A 20,886-nucleotide genomic window follows, 5' to 3' on the forward strand; every position below is an offset into this window, starting at 1 on the left:
TATGCAATTCTCAATTATACAGTTTCCTAAATATTCATTTCTCTTTCTGGACTACCGACAAATGTTTATTTTGGCATGTAATATTGAAAACAAATTTTGAAACATCTAAAACTTAAAAAAAGGGGGGGCCTGCTTTTCTGGCAAGAAGAGCAAATGAGTTTCGTGGTCCTCCTTCGCAGGCTCCTAGCCTTGCGTGCGGCTGTGATGCTCACAGAGCTGTGATCGTGGTGAGCAGCACAGTCAGAAAGAACAGGAGAACTATAGAGACCCTGGAGCAGCTGTGTGCTTCTAGGTGAGGCCGAGCAGACGCTGCTGTTAAAGCCCAGGACGCCTCTGTCCGCTGTTACTGCAGCCGACACAAGTTTCCATGGTCCACGTGTGATGCCTGGTGAGGAGCCAGGTACTGAGACCGGAACATGTTGCGGGTGAGATCTTCAAGGCATCTCCTGTTGCCAGTGAAAGCCAGAGCAGAAAGCAAGAGAGCAGGGAACCAGGAGAAGTGGGGGTTGCCTGACATTTGTCAAGGGGCGTTTCTTCCACGAGCCCCGTCGTTGTCTTAGGTCCGGGTGAGCTCAGGGAGCCCTCGGGCGGGCACTGCTGGCTTGGGTAGCTGATGAGTAGAGGGACTCGGCACTAAGGAATCAGCCACTTCAAGGACTCCACTGCAGGTCCAGTGGTTAAGAATCTGCCTTCCAGTGCCGGGGATATGTGTTTTATCCCTGGTCCAGGAACTAAGATCCCACATGCCCCAGGGCGTGCGCGACAGCTACTGAGCCCAAGTGTCGCAACTAGAGAGAAGGCCATGCATCACAACAAAGATGCGCACACCACAACCAAGACCCCATGGAGCCAAGTAAATACTGTGAAGAAGTCAGGGACTTGGAGTCTGTAGATCTCAGACCTCTCGTTGTCTGTAGGGACAGATGACCATTGCAGCAGGAAGGAAAGAAAGAGAGGAAGGAAGGGAGGAAGGAAAAAGACAGGTAGAAAGAAGAAAAAGTGAGCTGTTTAAAACTGGAACAGACATGGCCTTCCATTGGGATAGCGTCATTCACATGGCTCCACCCACCCCCTTTTTTGTACCCAGATTGATGGAGGGCAGACAGAATTAGAATCCAGGAGGCATTATCAGCATTTTTAAAAGTTCATTATCAGATCTTTGCTGTGTAGACTCAGGCAAGGGCTGATTTTAGATTTGGGGCAAAGAATTTGATAGGTCTGCATAATGAAGAGGCAGGTTTTTTGATTTTTGCCTTGTTTTGCTTTTCCAAGGTACAGTGAGAAGGTGAGGAGAAGAAACAAGTGGTGAGCTGTGGGGCTTTTCAATTGTAGCGTAATGTTATATGTGCCAGAGCTAGGATGATGTTCAGAACCTCAGATATAATCATGCAGAACTCAAACCCCAAATATTAAATAATTTACCCCAGTCACCCCACCTTGTATAAAACCTCACTACAAGATATGCTGTTTCAGTTATTTTGGGTTGGCTCAAAAGGTTGTCTGGGTTTTTTCCGTAACATCTTACAGAAAAACAAGAATGAGATTTTGGGCCAACCTGATAATACAAAGGTGTTGAGAGTGGTCACTAATTAAGGAGAAAGGACTGTGCCCACCTTGGGTCAGCTCGGGGAAGTGATAAAAACATCATAGCAAAGCAAAGAGTGGGAAAAAAGGAATTCTGCAAAAGGAAAAAATAATAACCGCACACATTATTTTGAATGCTGACTATATGGCAAGCCCTGTTTGAAGTGCTTGAAGTTCACTTATTTAATCCCCAAAACAACCCAATAAAGTAGGACCTACTACTCTGCTTTCTTTCTCAGATGGAGACACTGAGGAGCAAGCAGCTGGCTCGTCTTGTCCAGGGTCGTGCGGCAGTTAATTCTAGGCAGTGTGACCTCATACTCTGCTTTCTTTCTCAGATGGAGACACTGAGGAGCAAGCAGCTGGCTCGTCTTGTCCAGGGTCGTGCGGCAGTTAATTCTAGGCAGTGTGACCTCAGCACTTATGCTCTTTCCCACAATCCCATGTGGTCTCCCTATCACGACCAGAAGGGATGAAGGAAGATAAAGTTCCTAGAAACTCACTGAAATTTAAAGGGGGCTCTGGATTTTAGGGTGATGTGAAAGTTTAGGTGTATCTCAGTTGACTGAAAACATGTCCATCAATTTACTTGAAAATTTTCTGTAATAGCTGCCTTAGACATGACAAGCTCTGCAGGTAAACACAGGTTGTCTTCGTATTGTTTAAACCATTTTCCAGTTTCAGTTGAAGGTGAAGCTATGAAACAGCTTCCAATTTTGCCTGAAATCCAAAGAAGACTTTGTAAAATTAAAAGATGAGTTTTAAAGGAAATATTTGTCTACTGAAAACGTCTTCTCTAATTAAGCAATTAAGTCTCAACAAGACAGATCTCATCATTGCTTAAAGGTCATTTAAAATGCAAAGAGGATGCAAAACTCAGCTGGGAGGGGGCTAAATCGGTCCATCTCCGTGGGTGTCTAAAGTTTTGAAATTTTCTTAAACGGCATATGCCGTTTTTTAAGTATTGAAGCATTGGGCCCGTTGCCTATGTGTGCTGAAAAAGAAGTCTTCGCTATGTTTTTTTTGCTAATCAAAATGCAGCCCTGCATTTGAGAATTATTATTTTATAAGGTGCATGTGGTTGGAAGGAGATATGGCCTAGAGCAGAAAGAACGTGAAGAGGCCGTGGCACTTATTTTTACTACCCTGGTGGCCGTGTGCGTGGAAATTAGTTATGACTTTACCACCAGCCACCTCGATGTGGAGGGCGTGGCTTCCGATAATTACATTGCTGCTATTTTGAGTAATGAGATGGGGTTCTTGCACAGCAAGAGGTAGATTTTACTGGGTTCATTTAAATTTTATGGAAATGAGTATTTATTAGTTGTCATCCACTGAAGCCCATCTCTAAGGCTTGGCTCTCTTAGTCCACAGCTCACTGGGACGAAAGGATGCGTTTATAAAGTATTAATCTCCTTGCTCTTTCTTGAGACTGCGGAACCCGCTCCGCTTAATTGTCAGAGGGACGGACATTTTCGCGTAGCCTAATCCCAGGGAAGTGTGACCAGGGTTTGAGAAATCCTGCTAATATGCACTTTCCCAGCCGGCATTCATGCACTGCTGGAAAGACAATTACTTAGAAGTTTAGACCACAAGGACGACTGATTGGCAAGGGTCCTGTTTGCCACAGGTTGTTAGGATGGATAAGACAGACAGAATTCCACTTATCTCTTTGTGTTCACCGAAGAATAATAATGAGTTGTAGTAAAGTTCTCTGAAACCAGAATTTATGACTCAAATGGGTTTCAGAGCTCTTCTGGATTATTGTAAAGAATTTTGCAAGCCTCTCTCTCCACCCAGCAGTCCCCACACAGTTTTCCCCAACCCTTTTCTGAAAACTCAGTGCATGAACTTCTCCATGTGTTCTGAGCGGTCCCTCTGACCCTCGATAATGTTTACAAATTGAAGGAATGGCTGAAACCTGGCATTGTCATTCCTCACTCATATCAGCCAGCATGGCAGGTAAACGGGAAAATCTGGACTGGCTCGGAGCACGAGCCAACACACATAAGTTACAAATAAAAAAAATTAACAGACACCAATCTGCTCCCCAGCACCATTTGCCAGCACTGAGTCTCTATGGTAACTGAACTCCCCTGGCCTCCTGGGTATTCAACTAGTGGATTTTTCGTTTTCAAAGAAAGTTCTCAAAGCTGATTTAAATATTATGATATTCGCATCTCCGAGTGCTAAGTGGAGATGAATTCATGTTGGCTGGGGTGCTTCTTAAAAATGTATCCTTTTCTTCTATCAAATGGTACTGCCACAAAGGTGAATTGTCTCTTAGTAGGAGATTCCTTTTTAAAAAACCGGGAAGCTGGGGGTTGAGGTGGCAGTGTGCTTTTAAGGATGATGGGATTAGAGTTGCCAAGAGCAGTCTGGATGGGAGGGGAGTTTGGGGGAGAATGGATACCTGTGTGTACGGCTGAGTTCCTTCTCTGTTCACCTGAAACTGTCTCAACATTGTTAAATGAATATACTCTAATACAATTTTTTTTTTTAAAGAAAGGGCTACAAAAGAGGCATTAAACAGAATTTTTAAGGTCAAAAAAAAAAAAAGGTTGCAAAGTAACTAAGGAACTGTAGAAGGGAAGGGGCACCCATTGAAGAGAATGTTGCTTTTTGCAAAAGCTTATTTGCCATCTTCTTTCTGTGGGATTTGGTTGAGGTGGTCTACATGTGTAAATAATCAAAGCTTTGTTTGACTTCGAGGATGGATGAAGACTAACATTTATTGAGAATTTACAGCTTCCTGAGTATTTTGTTGCCAAATTTTAAAATTTCCTAGTAAATCAGTAGGGAAGGTATAGATATTAGATATTAGATATTGATTTTGTGGCCAAGGGAAGTATAGGACTCAGAGAGGGTAAGAGGTCTGCCTGAAGTCACACGGTCAGTGAGAAAGAGGGAATTTGAACTTCAGTCTTGTTGGTTCTCAAGCTCAAATTCTTTCTGCTGCATCACATGGTTTCTAATAAATATTTTTTTTGCTTTTAGAAATCACTGTCTATAGTTCCTCCGACCCTTACATTATTTAATTCACAGAAACAAATACATAACTCCTTCTCCTGGGGCTAAAGGGGCTCCACTGACCAATCCTGATGCCTTCTTTCCTCCCTGCTTTCTCTCCAAATCCCCAAAGAGATTTGCCTGAAGGTCTAAGGTTTCAGCACTTAGACCCTTGCACGTGAACTTGAAATTAGATTGTTTTACCAGCTAATGACTGATGACCTGATCTGAGGCTAACGATATTCACTCGCCAACATCAGACCAGTGCAGGCAGATGCCACTCATTTCTAAAAGAAAAAGACGATGGGGGACGGGACAGCATTTATTGTATCTTGTGTATTCGAGATCAAAAATATTAAGTTTCAGATTGAAAAAAAGACGAAGAAAAGAAAGAAAACAAGAACATTTCAAATCTTTTGTCAAGAAAATCTCTTCCAGGTGAACATCAAAAGCTGTCTTTCTCAAGAAGTTTGAGCGACTGCCATTAGGGTGGGAAAATGAAAAGGACATAGATGCATAGAACAGGGTGTTCTCAGAGGTTTTATGATCCTTCTGACCTTAAAAGGCACACGTTGGGATGTAAGTGCTGTAGTGATTTTGCAGATCCTGAATTGGTAGTGACTTGAAGGCCTCCTGAATACAGCCTGAGGTTTGACATTTGCTTTGCTTTCCCCCCTCCCTCTCCTAAAGATCATTACAAAACAATGCACAGAATCTACCAAAATTTGAAAGTCTGTGGGAAGTTACTAAAACAGGTAGTGAGGGTTCGCTGGGGGCTGCACTTAGCGAAAATCTGAAAATTGCTGGCTCTGTTGTTGAGAGAAATAAACACTGTATTCGAAAGTGCGTTTGGCATGTCTTCGTGTAATGGCTTGGTTACAGCAATACTTCCTGGCAGAGAATTAGCTGAACAGCACGGGGGGGGAGAAAAGAAAATAAAACCCAGGAGAGAAAAACGTGCTTGAGTTTTATTTCATGTTGCATTTTTATTTATTTCACCTTTCTAAGATTAAGGCTTTTAAGACCAAAAATGTGCAATGACGTCAGGTAGTATGCTGTCCTCTGATGAGCTCTGTATAATGTTGAGACGTCAGTGGCCTCTGGAATCTGGGTGTGCTGGTGCAAAATGAATTGTCCAAGTACGAACTCCCAAACTGTAGTCACCTAATTAGATTCTTAGATGTTTACCAGCAAATAAGGACATGCAGCCAAACTCTAAACTTCAGTATCAAGAGCTCACTTGCTGAGTTGTGCCAAAGGCCAATGACTGCTTCTCTGTCGGGCTCCGCACATAGAGTGACACCATATTGACTAATTATTTAGCAATTAAGAGGATCAAGAAAGCAGAATTGGGTTGTTGCTGGGGGGGTGGGGCTGGAGAATAATCTGTTAGCCTTCGTATTAAAAACAAACAAGAAAGACGAAAGAAATAGAAGAGCTGTGTGCAGGATCAAAAAACTAAAATAGTACACGCATTTTTAAAGCGGAATAAAGGGAAATGCAGGAATCTTATAACACATCTTTAGAGGAGTTGGATCCATAATATTTATGTGGAATATATTTTTATGGGGGGCTCATTTATTATAATTATGCAGGACTCATCACTATGTGGTGAGCTGATAAGTTATTATAATTTAAGGGGAAAATAGCTGCTCAAGTTATTTTACATAAAGTCTTTGGGGCGGGATTTGACTCATCTGATTAATTATTCGACCAGCTGCCTCGGTTTTTTCTTGACCTTGCTAGTGTGATGATTCCAAATTGTGTTCAAACACGACAGTTTTGTCATAAAACAGGGTGCAGCTTGTCTCTACTGTGGAGCAGATGGGGTCTAGTCAGCTGCCCGTCATCTCCTGGGTTGGGGGACTGTCTGGGAATAGGACAATTCCCAGGCTCCAAGCTTCCCTGCCAACCCCAGGGCCCTGCCACCACTGCCTGGTGGGGCTGTGTAATTCACAGGTATCAGGAGACTCTAGGAGTCTATCTGTAAGCCCCCAGATGACTTGCACGAATTCCTCTGGGATAGGCAGGCTCACATGAGCAATTCTCAAGGATGAGACTGAGGTGGGAGGGAGGCCCAGCAGGGTGGGGACCTACACGTACATACAGGGGGTCCGTGTTGTGCAGCCGAAACTAACACGACGCGTAAAGCAGTTGTTGTTCAGTCACTAAGTCACGTCCAACCCTTTGTGGCCCCGTGGACTGCAGCGGGCCGGGCTTCTCAGTCCTTCTTTATCTCCCAGAGTTTGCTCAAATTCATGTCCGTTGAGACAGTGATACTATCTAACCATCTCATCCTCTGCCGCCCTCTTCTCCTTTTGCCATCAGCCTTTCCCAGGGTCTTTTCTAAGACCTGGAGTACAATTGTAAGGCAATTATAATCCAATTAAAAAATAAATGAAAAAAATTTAAAAAGAGAAAAAAAGAATGAGACAAAAATAAACTTTGGATGGTTATCAGGTGTGTTGCAAGTGATCCACCCTTTTAAGGACTAAAGGCAATTTATGTATCTGCTTTGGAAAAGAGGGGCTTAGATGCTAGTTCCGCTAGCATTGTTCTCCCGGCTCAGCGGCGTTTCCCTGGGTTCTTTCAAAGGGTGGACCAGACGCCACCATGCCTGGGCTCACACTGCCCCAGTGACTCCCTAAGCCTTCCTTCCAGCAGCCAGTGAGAGTCTCCGCCCAGCTTTCCAACCTCATTTCCTCCCCTAAACCTCATCCTGTTTTCTGGTTGTCATGGAAACCAAGCCCTTCCCTGTATCAGAGACTTCTTTTTGCCTTTGCTCAGAATACTCTTCTCCAGATTTCCAAAGCCAGCTCTTTTTAACTGCTTATGTCTCAGCAAGCAGGTCAGCTCTCCAGGGCGGGCTCTCTAAATAGCCCACCCGTGCGACTCACGCCCCGCCACCCGCCACCTAGCCTGTCTCGCGCTGGGGCCCTGCCCGCTGCTCTGGAAATGGTCTCGTGTGTTTTTGTTTATGTGTGGGTTGTCTGCCCTTTCCCTCTAGACTGTAAGAGGCATGAGAGCTTATCTTGTTCACTAGGGATAACTGGAAGAAAAAGGGCGAGGCTATAGATTTTGTGTGAATGAGACCTCCAAGGAAGAGGACTACCCATGATGGGACTGTGGTGGAAACAGGTTGGAGAAATAGAATTCTAGGCCCATCCATCTAAGAAGCTTTTTTACAGCTACATTATTTCTCTTGCTCCCCTGCCTGAAAAGGAGAGAATAATAGTCAGGTCCCACATTTTGCATAATTTCATAGGCAGTCCTTTGATATATGTAAAAAGCCATTGAATTCTCTGGTGGATGATCCAGGGTGGAGGGCTGTTCATATAGGTCACATGATAATTACAGAAAATTATTTAGTGTTTTCAGAATGTCAGGCATGGATCTAACTATAACATTTAATCCACAGAACAGCCTTAGGGAGGAGATGCTATTACTGTCTCCATTGGATTGGACAGGCCAGTAAACCGGGGCTTGGACCAGCTAAATCTCACTCAAGGTCACACGGTTCACAAGTGACGAAGCCTAGGGTCAGACTAAATTATTGAGACCACTGTCTCTTGGCAATGACTCACCCAAGTCATATCGAGGTTTGATAGATTAGAAATTGTATCAGGACGCTACAGCTTCTCTTACTGGGTTAATTTTCCCGCATGTTTCTGAATTTGGGGCATGCACATATGTCCCGACATCATTCCTCTTTCTATTTCTTAAAATACAGTGAAATCTACTGCAGTGAGAGGAGAGTATAGAGAACATGGTGCCTCTAGAGAGAGGGTGATGTCAAAGGCCCGCGTGGCCCGGTCTTCAGGGCCACTGGACAGGGCAGTATAGAGGCTGTAAATGTCACGTGCGTCTCTGTCTTGGAGTTGCCTGGGAGAAATGAATAGCGGACCAAAGGCCCTGGATTTGCTTTGAGAGAATAATTTTCCTCTTTGTGTTTTATTCATCTGTATAATAAAGAGACTCTGAAGTCCACTTTGGGACAGGGTCCCTGGACCTGCAGAGACTCCCACACTGGGTTTCGTCTCAGTCCTTTGCTTGGGGAACATACCCGGAGCTTGCCTGAGAGACTTGAATGGCTATGCAGAGCTTTCCGTTGTCTTGAGTAGGAGAAAGAGAAGAGCTGTACTTCTGTTTTATCACTCTAACCTTAGCCTGGGACCAAGAACATAAAGGAGTTTGTAGCACGATGGCTTTGACCTCAGACCAAGGAAGAACAGAACAAACTCGAGTTACGATCAGGGCAGAGATATTTCAGTGCCTTTGATTTCAGAGAAAGGTAGAGGGCACGGGAGGGAAAGGGCTGAGAGGAGGCCTCCTGGGGGGCGCGCCCGCTGGCGCGGCTGTGTCAGAGCAAGCCACTCATCCCGGTGTACTGGTCGGCACGGGAGACCACAATACAGTGCTTAGGCAGAAGGCACTGACTTCTTAAAGACTGGAGAGTACGGGGGTATTGCATGTTGGGGGACTATGCTATAAGACAGATGGTGAAGTGAAGTTGCTCAGTCTTGTCCGACTCTTTGAGACCCCATGGACTATACAGTCCATGGAATATAGATAGTGTAGAGACATAGATAGTATAGAGATAGATATAGATAGTATTTTAACAATAAAAATTCACAGCAACTGCATTGCAGAATCACACTATTCTGCTCGTCTACACTGACATCTAATCTCCTTTTCTTCTGAGCCAGGAGGTGGACTGCTCAGCATAGTGAAGCTTAGAGAAAATGTCAAATCCCTCAAAAAGACATCAGCCTCTGAACTTCAGAGGAGACGTGAACCCCGACCTCGGTTTGAAAAGCTCATGAAGAAAAATTGGAGATGAAACATCTGGGTAATGAGAACTTAAGCTTGCGAGGGAAAACGGTCCTCAGTAATAATATCCATCAAACTACTTCATGTTTTTGTAGCCATCACAGAACGGGTGGCTCCATCTTAGCTGGAGTGCAGGTACACATCGCTGGGTGTCTGTGAGATAGATGCTTTCAGCTCAGCAATGAAAAAATAGGACTGTGGAGTGAATGATGGCTCTGCTTGGGAGTTTTGTCTAACCCTCTAAAGAAAGACTCGAGGCTTCCCTGGTGGCTCAGATGGTAAAAAATCTGCCTGCAATGCAGGAGACCTGGGTTCTATCCCTGGGTTCTATTCCTGGGTTGGAAAGATCCCCTGGCGGAGGGCATGGCAACCCACTCCAGTATTCTTGCCTGGAGAATTCCACTGATAGAGGAGCCTGGCGGGTACATAAACTGAGAACTTCTAGATGTTTAAGCTGGATTTAGAAAAGGCAGAGGAACCAGAGATCAAATTGCCAACATCCATTGGATCATGAAAAAAGCAAGAGAGTTCCAGAAAAACATCTATTTCTGCTTTATTGACTATGCCAAAGCCTTTGACTGTGTGGATCACAACAAACTGTGGAAAATTCTGAAAGATATGGGAATATTAGACCACCTTACCTGCCTCCTGAGAAATCTGTATGCAGGTCAGGAAGTGACAGTTAGAACTGGACATGGAACAACAGGCTGGTTCCAAATAGGAAAAGGAGTACATCAAGGCTGTATATTGTCACCCTGTTTATTTAACTTCTATGCAAAGTACATCATGTGAAATGCCAGGCTGGTTGAAGCACAAGCTGGAATTAAGATTGCAGGGAGAAATATCAATAATCTCAGATATGCAGGTGACACCACCCTTATGGCAGAAAGTGAAGAGGAACTGAAGAGCCTCTTGATGAAAATGAAAGAGGGGAGTGAAAAGGCTGGCTTAAAACTCAACATTCAAAAAACGAAGATCATGGCATCTGGTACCATCACTTCACGGCAAATAGATGGGGAAACAGTGGAAACAGTGACAGACTTTATTTTCTTGGGCTCCAAAATCACTGCAGATGGTGACTGCAGCCATGAAATGAAAAGATGCTTGCTCCTTGGAAGAAAAGTTATGACCAACCTAGACAGCATATTAAAAAGCAGAGACATTACTTTGCCAACAAAGGTCCATCTAGTCAAGGCTATGGTTTTTCAAGTAGTCATGTATGGATGTGAGAGTTGGACCATAAAGAAAGCTGAGCGCTGAAGAATTGATGCTTTTGAATTGTGGTGTTAGAGAAGACACTTGGGAGTCCCTTGGACTGCAAGAAGATCAAACCAGTCCATGCTAAAGGAAATCAGTCCTGAATATTCACTGGAAGGACTGATGCTGAAACTCCAATACTTTGGCCACCTGATGGGAAGAACTGACTCATTGGAAAAGACCCTGATGCTGGGAAAGATTGAAGGCAGGAGTAGAAGGGGATGACAGAGGATGAGAAGGTTGGATGGCCTCACCGACTCGATGGACATGAGTTTGAGCAAGCTCTGGGAGTTGGTGATGGACAGGGAAGCCTGGCATGCTGCAGTCCATGGGGTCGCAAAGAGTCAGACCCGACTGAGTGACTGAACTGAACTGAAAAAAAGCGTCAGTTCAAGTCTCAAGTTCAAGGACTTCAGCTCTCAGTAAAATATTTCCTAACCTCTATCTCAACAAAGAGAGAGAAGATTTCAGCTCCAAGACTTAAGCAGGCATCAGGTCTGGCCGGATGTAAAAACACTGTTTAACCGGGATTTGATCTGTCTCTCTACTCTCTGTTCACCTGTCTATCTATCTATCACCATCTATTTTTTTTTTTTTTTACCATTATTTTCCTTTTTTTTTTTTTTTTGGTAAATGATACTGGTTTTCCATTTAGATCAAAGATTAATGAAATTTCCTCCTTAATAAAAATGTTTTTTGATAAATAAATAATATCCTAAGAGGCTTGCAGATATGGCTAAAAGTATGAACTTCACCTAAGTCTGCTTTCTGATGGAGCAGGTAACGCATATGTCCTGGTGTTAGCCAGGACATATTCCAAACCCTTTGTATATATACCAATTCACTGAGCTTTCTTTGGTACCCCTTGAGGTAGAGCTTATTATTATCCATGTTTTTAAAGGAAAAACTGAAACATAAAGAGTTTAAGTCATTTACCCAGAATTCATACCTAGGAAGTGCAGTGAAGCTCTGATCTGGAGGATCTGGGCCATAGGACGCACGTTCATAAATACCGCGCTATCTTGCAATCCGAGGCCTAGCAGTGCTCATGAACAGAAATGACCTGTGATCATTGACAGGAATGGTCACTCCAATGACCAATGACTATGGATTTGAGTGGGAGAAGCATTCGTTGAGCATTTTTATTTGTAAATAGAGGGTTTGGGGACGAAACTCATGACTAAGCAGAAATGTGTTAAATGAACAACACCAGGATGATGTTCTTAAACGCTGCATTTTCCCAGATCACAGGGAGGGCTGAGGAAACAATGAGTATCTAAGAGAATGGCCCAGTGGAGCCTCAAGTGAGAGTGATGACTGGTGCCTTTATCAACCGAAGCAGCGTTGTCAAGGGAAGGTCTTATACTGCCTTCACCTTTAAGACGTGATGGAAATCCCACTTTTCAAAAGGGAAGTTGAGAAATAAGAACCAAAAGCAAGGATAATTGAAGATTCCTCACAAAAAGGATTAGAGGATTGAGGGGTAAAAGATCAAAAAGACTTAAACTGAAAAGACTCTCAGAACCTCTTGATGGACTGAATCTGTTACTGAGCTGGTGAGTTTCCAGACCCCTCTCATTAAACAGCTTCTAAGTGGGAATTAGGATCAGGAACTGAGGGGATCTTGAAAGTATGGGGGGAAAAAGTGACAGAAGAACTAAAAATTATGACTCAGTTGGGTAATTTTTGCTCAAAAATTCATTCTCTGGGTTTTGACTTGACTCTAATAAAATACGTCTTTGTTTAAGCTTGCAACTCTCCAAAGCAGTTGATATGGATTATTTCACTTGAGCTTTACAACGATCCCGTGAAAGAGGGGCTGGGGAAGCATCTTATTACTATTTTTAAGATAATGAAATTGAGGCACTAGACATCAGGATTATACCAAACAGGGTCTCAGCTAGTAATAAACGACGTCCAGTGAAAGCCTGCATCAGCGCTGGACGCAGCGCAAGCTGCTTTACCGGGTTTTGTCATGATCAGTCCTGAACCCTTCTAACAACCTTTGTGGTTGGTATTCCCTTCAGCCCAGTCTCTGGAAGCTGGAGAGGCTCAGCGGTTTGTGGCACACGAGGTGTGCAAGACCCGGCGCATCTCAGCCTACCGGAGCTTGTGAAAGCCCAATGTGTGCGTTTCTTCCCACAGCAGGACAGCTTATACCACAGACGTCGGTGGTGATGGTTCAGTCGCTAAGTTGAGTCCGACTCTCTGTGACCCTGTGGACTGTAGCCCACAGTCCAGAGGGTCTGTCCGTGGGATTTCCCAGGCAAGAATCCTGGGGTGGGTTGCCATTTCACAGAGATGGGTAAATGTGACCAGTGAAGGCTTGGTTATCCTTGGAGAGCCAGTGTGTAAACACTCACAAGCGCCCCCTGGGTGCACAACTGGTAACTGGAATAGCAGGATTCAGGCCCGTGGAGCCTGGTTCCAGACTTCCCCTCGCGCTTCTCCGTGGTGCCCATTCACTCTGAACAATAGCCCCGTTGCCTGCAAGGTGCAGGAGACTGAAACCTACCTTTGAATTATCATGTATTAATCTATATGGGAAAGTTATATTTCTAGAAATACACAGAGATGAAAAATACTCATACGATCAGCATTAAAGAACATGAGTTTTGGCTAATGGATTGAGTTCTAAGGGTTTTTTTTTAATTTTTTGCCATGCCATACAGCATGCGGGGTGTTAGTTCTCCAACCAGAGACTGAACCCATTCTTGCTGCTTTGGAGGCATGGAGTCGTAACCACTGGATCACCAGGAAAGTCCCCCCTGCTCTTGTTTTTAATGATGGATCTTATTTCATTGGAGCTATCCACCTTCCTAATTAAAATATTGACTATAAATGGACCAGTGATGAGAATGCATCCTCAACCAGAGTTGTGCCTGATTCCACATCCACGAGAGGACAAATAAGAAGGATGTAGAGACGTGGTGGTAGATGCGTGTGAAGAGGCACATGCGGGGTGTAGTGATGGATGCATGTGGCTTTGATTCCAGCTCTGCTGCCTGCTGGAGAATGGGAAGGCAACCCACTCCTGGATTCCAGCCTGGAGAATCCCGTGGACAGAGGAGCCTGGTGGGCTACAGTCCATGTGGTCACCAAGAGTCGGACACAGCCTGGTGACTAACACACACACAGTGCCGCCTACTAGCTGCGTGACCTTGGCCAAGTTACTTTCCTCTCCAAGACTCAGTCTGCAACTGAAAGGATGACGTAGTGCTGTTGGAGAGATTAAAGGAGCTGACGCAGGAGAACTGAACAGGATGTAAACCCTCGGTAAGCTGTCAGCCCCTATTCTGGGTACTGTAGACACTCTTCATACACATACAGTGTGGGAAAGCAAATTATAGTCAGAAAGTGGCTTTTACTGGCCAGGGGATGGCATTCAGATGGACTTCAGGAAGAGCTGGTGAGAGGATAGAGAAGCCGACGAGTGCCTGCCTAGCAACTGGATTCAGAAACCCTCCAAATTAATCCCCACCACTGCCAGTGCAGAGGTTTAAGGCACAGACCATTCCAGACTAAATCTTCCTTCCCCACCTACAAGAATAGACTGATGAGCCCACGGTGCTTCAGTTTTCTTATCTGTGACCTGTGGGCCATAGTCATGCTTGCCTCATAGACTAATGCACTGGTAATAGTACTTATTCCGAGTCACATTATTACATATGAGACTTTTTCCACTTGAGGCCAGACATTCAATGCACAGTAGCCAAGTTCTTTCCTGTGGGCAAATTTGGATGCATCCTGACAAAATTATGAAATGCTTTTCCCTTGAAAAATGCTCTATTGACCGTTCTGTGACATATATTTTTCTCTTAAAAAATTAATAATAAAGTCTGGGCCACAGTGTTGATACATCCATGATGTGGTTGGAAGGAAGGGCATTCCTCATGGCAGAAATCAGAAATGGGCTGGCCCTGCCTTTCTTGCAGCTGAGTGCAGACACGGGGCTCAGGGCCCGTCCATCAGACACACGATGTAAGACGCTGAGGCGGGAGGTACATCATGAGGAAGTAGGTGCAGGGCAGCTTCTAGGCTGGCAGGCTAAAGGCCACCTGCACGTCAGAGGCGAAAAGTGTCTCCAGAGCTCCTAAGGGGAAGCTAGTGTGGGATGGGGGTCTGTGCGCTTGCTGGTACAGGGGTGGTTCCACGCCACAGTCCTGGCTTTAATCTGGGTGTGAGTGATTGATGCATGGTCTTCAAATATGATTCCAATAGACCTCTGGGTACTTCCATAAGCCATATAATAATATTTAACTAATTTCTTTTCTGTTAGCTAGTGTAGATTCTGTGACATGCAACTGAGAATCCTGCTGGAACCCTCAATTTTCTGATCGGTGTGTTTAGGGTGGCTGGCTTTCCCCACGTGAACTAGAGAGCTTTCCTTCAGTTTTCAAGTTCTTGGGGGGCATGACCATGTCATTTCTCTCCATCCTCCCACCCCAAGTCCAGTAAGATCTACTACACAGGACAAGGGCTTCCCTATGACTCAGCCGGTAAAGGATCTGCCTGAATTATGGGAGACCTAGGTTCTTTTCGATCCCTAGATCAGGAAGATTCCCTGGAGAAGGGAATGGCTATCCATTCCAGTATTCTTGCCTGGAGCGTTCTATGGATAGAGGAGCCTTGCAGGCTGCTGTCCCTGGGGTTGCAAAGAGTTGGACAAAACTGAGCGACTGACTCTTTCACACAGGGCAAGGATTGGCAAACTTTCTCTGTTAAGGGTCAGATAATAAATATTTTTCTAAAGGAAATCAATCTTGAATATTCATTGGAGGGACTGAAGCTAAGGCTGAAGCTCCAATACTTTGGCCACCTGATGTGAAGAGTTGAGTCATTGGAAAAGACCCTGATGCTGGGAAAGATGGAGGGCAGGAAGAGAAGGGGATGACAGAGGGTGAGATGGTTGGATCGCATCACCAACTCCATGGACATGAGTTTGAGCAAGCTCCAGGAGATGGTGAAGGACAGGGCGTGCTGTCCTGGTGTGCTGCAGTCCATGGGGTTGCAAGGAGTCAGACATGACTGAGCAACTGAACAACAGTAAGTATTCTAGGTTTTGGGGGCCATACAGTCTCTGTCACAAGCGCTCAACTCTGCCATTATAACAGGAAAGGAGCCACAGACAATATCTAAACAAATGGCATGGCTGTATTTTAATAAAACTAATTTACAAAAACCAGCAGTGAGCTAGGTAGCCCTTTGGAGATTACGATGAGCAAAACAGAACCTCCTGAGAGTGGACGTTGAGTCTAGTTTTCGTCTTAGCTTTGACGTTGGTGCCCGAGTCATCCTGAACACATCCGTTCCCTCACTGCACCCATCTTTCCACATACGCCGATGATAAAACAAGGCACACTTGTGTTTCCCCTCACCCAGATCGCTGGAGAGACCGAATGAAGGAACAGATCTCAAAGCACTTTATTAAAAGCTTAACTCAAAAATTATGGAGTATATTATTATAATTATATTTTTGCATGTGTACATTCTTCTCATGGAGTTCTTTGTTTTATGGGGAGTAAAAGTATAATTATAAAAAAAATTTACAATAAAGAATATAATTATATTTTCACTCCCTATAAAACAAAGAACTCCCTGAGAAGAAGGTCTGTATCTCTTAGCTCTTCTGTTTTCTGGCATAAAACATTTCACAAGTCCACCTTTTATAAATGCTTGTTAAGTAAACAAATAGTTTAGCTCTTGGTTTAGAGGACTTTTTATCGTAGCCTGGTGGCTCAGATGGTAAAGAATCTGCCTGCAATGTAGGAGGCCCGGATCTGATCTCTGTGTCGGAAAGATCCCCTGAAGAAGGGAATGGCTATTCACTCCAAAATTCTTGCCTGGCGAATCCCATGGACAGAAGAGCCTGGAGGGCTACGTACAGTCTATGGGGTCACACAGAGTTGGACATGCCTGAGTGACTAAGCACACACATACACATACATGTAAGTTAATGTTTGAATGATCGCAAATGAACCAAAATGAACAGGTAAGTGTGAAGAGTTTAAATCTGTAAAGCTGTGGCCCCAAACTTAAATGCTTATAGACACCAAGCAAAAAAATAAATAAATTGATGCAAAACCATAAATGAATCGCTGTGAAGTATTGGGAAGTGGTGGGAACGAGAGAAACACACCAGGATGAAGCACGCCCAGTCGGAGGGGATGTCGTGCCCCTGCTCCAATGATGCCGTGTGGGAGTATGGAGTTGCCACTGACAACTTTTCCATTTTTTTCAAGAGAAGCTGAAAATACAGATTTTTAAAGCAAATGTCTCTCATTTTTTTAGACCTCAGCAACGAATCCTCAAGGTTAAAGAATATTGCACCTCTTTCTCGGGCGATTTTGTAGTCTTGTATAATTTCTAGAAGATCTAGATGACAATTATAATTGAAACATAGCAATGTAGGAAATTCTTAGCTTTCATTGCCTTTTGATTCCCCGGTTGTAATGAATGGTCCTTATCACCCATGGCAAAATTTTTGGTCATTTCGATTTTCAATGATGCTTTGATCGTGGTACTATTTCTCTGATGACTTATCCAGTTGCCATGATTGTTAGAAACTGACTTTGTACAACTCCCAAGATATCCTCAGGCTTCCTTCTTCAGTTTATTCAGCCCTCAGCTCAGATGTCCCCTACTTAGACAAGCCTTTCCTAAACAGCCTGTCTAAAATAGCACCCACTGGTCTCCTTTTCCTTTTCTGACTGCTTATCAGCCTCTGACATATCATATTTTTTGTTTATGATCTGTCTGCCTCTGCTAGAATGTCAGTTTCTTGAAAGTAGGGATGTCATCTTGTTCGACACAATTCCAGAACACGCTACCACTTCTGACTGCAGAGGCACCTAATAAATCTGTCCAATAAATGAATGAGTGATCCTGTTGATCACTGTTGATGAGTTACTAAGACTTTTTGTTCCCCAAGACACTGGGGGAAAAAAGGCATGTGAGGAAAACAGGCTCCTATTAGCAGCAATCTTAATGACAATCTAAAACTTATTGGGGCTTCCCTGGTGGCTCAGTGGTAAAGAACCTGCCTGCCAATGCAGAAGATGTGGGTTCAATCCTTAGGTCGGGAAGATTCCCTGGAGAAGGAAACTGCAACTCATGTTAGTATACTTGCCTGGAAAATTCCATGAACAGAGGAGCCTGGCAGGCTACGTCCACGGGGTCACAAAAGAGTCAGACACGACTTAGCGACTAAACAACCACAAAACCTACTGACCAATGACTTGTTTTGACATTGTGAAAAATATATAAATTTGTCTAAAGTCAGCCTTTCTCACCATATTTAAGCCCCAATAATTTCCAATAGGCAGTCTCCTGGAAGTGGTTGAGGAGAATTTCACAGTGGCCAGAAGGAAGCTTGAAGATAAATGATTGCAAACTGCTCCAACAAATGACAGGAGGAGATTTGAAGAGCTTGTCATAGATATAGAGATTTTCCATTTTGAAATACTCTTGGAGGGAAAAAAAAAGCTGGAAGTCATTACAAGTTTTAAAGGTGTGAGTAATTCAGGTAAAATAAGAAAAATATTGACTTTTAAAAAAATGACTTCTACTTTCATCTCCTTTGAATTTTCTTTGTTGTCAAAGTGACATTAGTGCACAGAAATAATTTTAGAAGGAAAAAAATCCCAAATACCACCGCGCTGGCACAGTGACTAGCATTTCCCAAGTTTCTTGCCATCTCAAAGTAAGTTTACTAACCTTTCAGACAATCAAAGAGCATCTGATCTTCTGGGGATATTCGACAGATCAGTAACAGCTGCTCACTCTGTGAGCGGCACGTGCCCAGCTGCATTCTTCTGAATCCACGACAATTCTGAGGGTCCCCACGCTGTGTGTCTGACTCCTATATTGCTATCACCGACATCTGACCCAGAATCCTCAGAGAGTACGTCAGAACACGAGGAACGTCCACCCACTGTGGGCCAGACCCTGGGCTGTGTTTGGTGAACACAGTGTCTGTGTTGGAGGGAGCTCAGAGTCGAGTGGAAAAGATCAGAAACATTTTAGACAATTCAGAACAGTTAAAATGGGCAACGGGAAAAGTGCCACATAATTTCTCAATGTATGAGGAAGCTCGTTATTACTACGCCTAGTTTTGTCTCCTTGACAAAGTTCAGTACATTGAGAATGCTGAGTAAATGCTTATTAACGACATAAAGAGGTTTCTCGGGTGGCTCAGTGATAAAGAATCTGGCAAGCAGAAGATGTGGGCTCGATCCCTGGGTTGGGAAGATCCCCTGGAGAAGGAAATAGCAACCCACTCCAGTATTCTTGCCTGGAGAATCCCAGGGACAGAGGAGCCTGGTGGGCTGCAGTCCATGGGGTCGCAAAGAGTCAGATGTAACTTAGCAACGAGACAGTAACACCACCAGTGACATACAGAAGCAGTTTGCTCCCGCCACCGGCGAGGCCGCGCGTCCCTCCCGTGAGAGCCTGACTCCTTCCTCCCACCGGCGAGGCCGCGCGTCCCTCCCGTGAGAGCCTGACTCCTTCCTCCCACCGGCGAGGCCGCGCGTCCCTCCCGTGAGAGCCTGGGACTCCTTCCTCCCACCGGCGAGGCCGCGCGTCCCTCCCGTGAGAGCCTGGGACTCCATCAGGACACTCACGTCCAGCACTGAGATCGTGTGTCTTCTCCTTATCCCCTCTGTCATGCTCCCCTCAAGGGAGGGACGGTGTGTGGTCATATTACATCCTCAACATCTAGCCTAGCGTCTGGCACCCGGTCATCAGTTCAGAAGTGTTACGTATCTGCATGAACTTGTGGAAAACAAGATGACCTCAGGGCGAAAGCCTGAGCAAAGCTGGCTATTTCTCCCCGAAGACAAAGACGATAAGAAGGGACACCTACATTCAAAAAAAGACAAGTGAGTTTTCTTCGTGTCCAGAGTAGGGAAAATGCCCCGAAAGGAAATTGGAGTTGGCGGATGGAATCTTGGGAGCCCTTTCCCTCATCCTGAACTCGGTCTTTCTAATTCTTCCACACTTTCTTCTCTGCACTCCCAGCCGTGACGTCTATAACTGTAAAGTGTCGTGCTTGCCTCAGAAAGCTGCGTGACAGAATTTTCTTTTAATTAGCACATTCATAACAGCAACAATAATTCTAATCGTTAATAAGCCGCTCACCCCACTTAGGAACAAACTAAATGGCAAGAAGTCAATGTTAATTTTAAAACACATGTAAACAAGAGTCCAGGAAAGGCCAAACGCAATAACCTTTTGGCATTATTAATGGCAAAGAACTGTTTTCACTAGGCTTGAGAAGTAAATGCTACAATAATCGTGCCCTGTATTCCTCCACTTACACTTTTCACAAGGGAAATTGATTCTCTGGTGGCTCAGTGGTAAAGAATCCATTTGCCGACGCAGGACATGCTGGTTCCGTCCCTGGTCTTCGAACATCTCCTGGAGTGGGAACTGGCAACCCACCCAGTAGTCTGGCCTGGAAAACCCCATGGACAGAGGAGCCTGGGGGGGCTACAGTCCATAGGGTTGCAAAGAGTTGAACACGACTTAGCGACTCAACAGTAACAACAATGATTTCTTTAAAGACATGTTTCGTCCAAGCACCATAGGCTTCATGAGGGCAGGGCACCTGTCCATGCGGCTCTGAGTCTGCAGACTCTGTGCACTTAGGTATTCAATACATCAAATTGAATGAATGAATTAATCAAACCTCAGAGGTGTGCTAACAGATCTCCTTCAAAAGAACAGAACCCGAGTGCTTCAGAATGTCACAAAAAAAGCCTGGACGCCAGCACCGTTTCTCAAATACAAAACTGGCCCAGCACTGGGGCTACGAAGGTTGAAGTGTTCACTCAAGCATTCCTAAATTTCACTTCAATACAAAATTAATCCCATTGTATCTTGGGTCATCAGGAGAACGGACTTCTCACTGAACACGGCTGCATGAAATCAATGTCTGCACTTGCTTTGTTCTTGTGATTGAGAAGATGCCCAGTAATCAGGGAAAAGGACATGGTTCGGCTTTTTTCATAGAATGCTCCCCACTATCTGGGGGCCTGCACGCTTTCTCAGTTCCCAAGTTTGGAAGAACGGTTGGAGCTCATCTCTGCCGCACCTCACGGTGACACCCCGAAGGCTGGGCAATGCCTGGGGCCACCATCCGTCTGCCTCGCCCGCGACTCCGTGGAGCAGCGTCAGGAGACAGAGCCAGGCCCGCGTGTCAGC

The 20,886-nt window shown here is 44.7% G+C and overlaps 1 protein-coding gene across 6 annotated transcripts in view; it reads right to left on the reverse strand.

The window, feature by feature from the left end:
* Positions 1–20,886, reverse strand: part of TSHZ2 (teashirt zinc finger homeobox 2) — a 508,475-nt gene that overhangs the window by 172,592 nt on the left and 314,997 nt on the right. The gene's annotated exons all lie outside the window — the stretch shown is intronic.

The sequence above is a fragment of the Bos grunniens genome, chromosome 13 (genome assembly GCF_055505025.1).
Source record: "Bos grunniens cultivar Pamir isolate PY7600 chromosome 13, Bosgru_T2T1.0, whole genome shotgun sequence".
Lineage (NCBI taxonomy): Eukaryota > Metazoa > Chordata > Mammalia > Artiodactyla > Bovidae > Bos > Bos grunniens.